Below are 4,805 nucleotides of genomic sequence, written 5' to 3'. Positions count from 1 at the left end.
CTCTTCCCAGCTCTCTGTTTCAAGGTCTTGTCAGAGTTGCTCAGTATCAACAAGGCCTACAGCATCGAGTCCTTCTTCCCTGTAAAACATCTCCACACCCTTCCCTGGCACTGAGGTCAGGCTGACAGGTCTGTAGTTTCCTAGTTCCTCTCTCCCGTCCTTCTTAAAAATGGGTGCAATATTTGCCAGCCTCCAGTCCAACGGAACTTCACCGGTCAGCCACGACTGCTGAGATCACGCAAAAAGATTTGGTAAGCACCTCCACCCACGCACACTCTCAATACCCTTGGGTGAATCCCCTCTGGGTCCATAGACTTATGAATACCAAGTTTGCCTAGAGGGTATCTAGTCCTTTCTTCTCTATTCAAAGGAGCCTCGTTCTGTTCTTCCTGCCTGCAGCCTCGTGAGGTGGAGTATCCAGGGAACATCTCGTTTTACTATAAAAAAGATTGAGGGAAGCGTGGCCTTTTCACCGTATCCTCATCCTTATTCTTCTCCCCGCATCCAGGGAAGGATGGAGATTCTCCTCAGTCCTTCGTTCTTTATTAATATATTTTTAGACTGATTTTTATTTTATCTTTTAGAGCACAGGCTAATCTGAATTTAATCCCTCTTCAGCTCTTCTGCTTCGTTTTTGTACACTATCCCATTTTGTCTTTGTAGTCCTCACGAGTTACCTGTCCCTTCTGCCAGAGCTTGCGTATTTTCCTCTTTTTCCTGCTTTCCATAGTCTTATTCAGCAAGGCCTATCTGTGGATGTTTGTGTCCGGCTAGAGCTGCTTTTCCTGAAACGCAGAAACGCTAGTCAAGTGCAGAATAACAGTAAGATCTTATGATTAATAGAGCACCTGGGGTGGCGCACACAGAGAGCACAAAAATACGAGTAGCGACACACAGGAAGAGCACAGACACCTACAAAACAAGGCCAGACACAACAACAATGGGCACAGAAATGCTGAAACCAAGTTGGAGATCCAAACCTAAGGCCCCCCAAAATGCACAGAGAGAACCCCAAAATGGGCTCAGAGATCCCAAGAAAAACAAGTCCCTCAAAGGGACACAGAGTCCCTCAAATGGGCACCGAGACCCCAAAAAGAAGCCTCAGGCCTCCCAAATGGGACAAGAGCCCCCCTCCAAATGAGCAAACCCACCCTAAAATAAGTACAGCGGTCCCCGAAATTGGCCCAGAGACCCAAACACAAGCCCCGTTTACCCCTAAAACAAGCCCAGAGCACGTGTGTTCACCGCAGCGCTGTCTGTCTGTAGAAGCATTTTGAGCGGTACAGTCTGAACAAATTATGCCTCTTGCCACACCTTTCTGTAAACATCGCTAGAAATCGTGTGCTTCAACACTAAGAGGGTGCCTGCGCTGCTTTTCCGTGGCAAACGTTCACACGAACACGATTAAGAATACCTCAGCGTACAGCATTTATATTTGGTGAGATCCTACGGTTTAAATAACATCTAATTGTGTACTATAACACGATTCATTATTTCGTAACGTAACGATTGTTAATCACGTACAAATAACAGAATAAATACTTCAATCGGATTCTCTCTGATTACGACCGGTGATTTGTAAATGGTAGGATGAAACGTCAACTGCAGCGTGTTAAACGACAAGATTAACAACTAAGATAACGGTAACCACTCTTATTTTCTTGTCACTCAGGATCGTTGAGATCGACCGCTTAGATACGGCCGTACCTTAATGACTCCTCCCCCCTTTCCCCCCCGACATGAGATGACGTTCCAGGAGATAAACGTACCTGTCATTTTGGGGAAAAATATGGATACGAAAACAGTTCCGCGTATGTAAAGTTCTCTGAAATGCCTGATCAGCAGAAGCACTCTGAGGACCATTTCTGGGTCTTCTCTAGTGCTGTATAAACTATACCTGCGTTAACAGTTAAATAAAACTACTAAGCGTAAGTTACTTTGTTTCAATTATTTATGAAACTTAGGCTAGCGATGCCATTTTGAGTCTTGCAATTCCTAAATTTCCATGCCTTTTCCATTCAGGGGCACAAGCGACAACTTCTGACGCTAAATCGAAGGACGTTTTTCTTCTCATCTTCGTCTGAGTGGGTCCCAGCCCAGGATGGGGGGAAATGGGTAAAAGAGGAAAGCCCTCTCTCATCTGGAACCGACGGCCGCTTCCTCTCAGTTCAAGGGAGTCACGTTCCGTTCTGCCTGCAGCCTCATGAGGCGGAGCATCCAGGGAACATCTTGTTTTACTATTAAAGACTGAGGCAAAGGCGGCCTTTCCACCTTATTCTCATCTTTTGTCACTATATTTCCCTCTACATTCAGCAAAGGATGGAGAATCTCCTCAGTCCTTCCTTCATTATCAATATATTTTAGAAGGATTTCTTTGTTATCGTTCAGACAATGAGCCAATCTGAGTTCTAATCGGTATTTAGCCCTTCCGATTCTTTTCTTTACGCGATCCCACTTCACCTTTGTACTTCTCGTTACTTACTTGCCCCTTGTGCCAGAACTTGTACATTTTCCTCCTTTTTCCGACTTCCAGCCGGAGTCATTTACTCAGCCAGGCCCGCCTGTGGATGTTTGCGTCTGGTCGGAGCTGCTCTTCCTAAAGCACAGAAATGCTAGTCAAGAGAAAAATAACAGTAAGATGCTACGATTAATAGAGATCTCGGGGTGGCGCACACACAGAGGGCACAACAAGGAGCAGAGAGACAAAGAAAGAGCGAGCGCAGACATCCACAAAACAAGGCCAGAGATGACAAAAATGGGCACAGACACGTTGAACCAAAGCACGGAGACCCAAACCCCAGGTACTCCAACATGCACGCAGACAACCCCAAAATGCTTCAGACACCCAACAAACCGTGTCCCTCAAATGGGAACAGACTTAAAAAAGAAGCCTCTGGATCCCCCAGATGGGACTAGAGCGCCCCCCAGTTGAGTAAAGACACCCTAAAGCAAGTACAGCAGTCCCCAGCATCGGCCCAGAGACCCCAACGCGAGCCCCCTTTATCCCTCAAATGAGCCCAGAGCACGTGTGTTCAGCACAGCACTGTCTGTCTGTAGAAGCATATTGAGCGGTACGGTCTGAACGAGTTATTCCTCTCGCTACGCCTTTCTGTAAACATTGCTAGAAATAGCGTGCTTCAACACTAAGAGGGTGTCCGGGCTGCTTTTCTGCAGCAAACTTTCACGGGAACAAGATTGATAACCCCTTAGCGTATAGCATTCCTATTTGGTGAGATAGAGTGTTGAGAAACGGTTAAACGAGCAAGTACATTTTCCTTTGGAGGAATTGTACAAACAGGCTCCTAGCTGAACAATAGCTGGGAGCGGTTGGCCGTACAAGCAATTCCCTGGTAGAACATTAAGTTTAGCTATAGATAAGGTAGCGTGTTCACGGATGCAGAAACCATAACAGTATGCTGCGTTCTCGATCATAGCGGTCGCACAAGACATTAAGAGTAAAATAGCGTGTGACAGGTAGTGATATATTAGTATAAGGGGGGATGGATATTCAATATGCTTGTAACCATGGAACGTATAATTATGTCTTTGATCAACCAATGAAATTATAAAACAATGATGTAATCAAGTAGAAGAAAAGTATATAACCTGATTCTTTTTCAATAAAGACGGCCTTGCTTTATCAATCATATTGATTCGATTGCTTGGTCCCTCCCATCCCGGCAATAGAGTTTGCTTTAACTACTATTAATCATGCATTAATAACACGATTGTTTATTTAGTAATGTAATGATTGTTACTGATGTACGTATAACAGAATAAATACTTAAACAAATCAGATTCTTCCTGGTGATTTATAAAACTCAGTCCAGCGATGCCGCTTACAGTCTCGCACGTCCTCACTTAGCTCGCATTTTACTTTCAGGGGCACAAGTAAAAGCTTTTGCTACTAATTTGAAAGAGATTATCTTCTCACCATTATTCAGATGCGTAACAGCCCAGGATGGCGGGAACCGGAAGGACAAAGAAGGGACAATGGGCGAAAGAGGAAAGCCCTCCCGTCTGGGAGGGCCGACGGCCTCTTCTTCTCATTAACCCATCTCTTTGCTGCCACCGGGTGACCGAAAAGCGGTTCCGTAGCCCTAATTGTCAGATACTGTTCTGTGCTGCCACCGAATGACCAAAATGCGGTGCTGCAGCCTAAATCTATTAACACAGCTCTCTGCCATCGGGTGACCGAAAGGCGCTACTGCAGCCCTAGTCGTCAAACCCGGCTCTTTGCTGCCACCGGGTAAAAGAAAGGTCGTTCCGTAGCCCGAGTCTATTAACCTGGCTCGCTGTTGGCATCGAGCGATTAAAACGCAGTACCGTAGTCCAAGTCGTCCAATCTGTTGTCAGTCTCTGCTGCCAGCGGGTGACCGAATCACACTACCGCAGCCCATGTCGTCACACACGGTGCTTTACTGCCACAGAGCGAAAGCGAGTCGGTTCTGTCGCCCCGGTCTCCTAACCCGGTTGTCTACTGCCACCAGGTCACCAAAACGCGGTACTGCAGCCCGAGTCATCGAAGCCGACGCTCTGCTGCCGGCGGGGGAGCGAGTTGCGCTGCCGCAGCCTGAATCGATTAGGGTGGCTCTCTGCTGCCACCGGGACACCGAAAAGCGGTACCGCAGCCCGAGCCATGCAGGCCTGCTCTCTGCTTCCACTGCGTGACAAAAATGTGGTTCTGCACCACGAGTTATCAAACCCGACTCTCTGCTGCTGCTCGGTCACCGACTCGTGCTACTGCAGGCCGAGTCATCCAACCGAGCTCTCTGCTGCTATGGAGCGACACATACGTGGTGTCG

Source organism: Phaenicophaeus curvirostris, unplaced genomic scaffold (assembly GCF_032191515.1).
Source record: "Phaenicophaeus curvirostris isolate KB17595 unplaced genomic scaffold, BPBGC_Pcur_1.0 scaffold_67, whole genome shotgun sequence".
Classification (NCBI taxonomy): domain Eukaryota; kingdom Metazoa; phylum Chordata; class Aves; order Cuculiformes; family Cuculidae; genus Phaenicophaeus; species Phaenicophaeus curvirostris.
The sequence above is the reverse complement of the archived record's forward strand: the minus strand, read 5'-3'. Positions refer to the sequence as shown.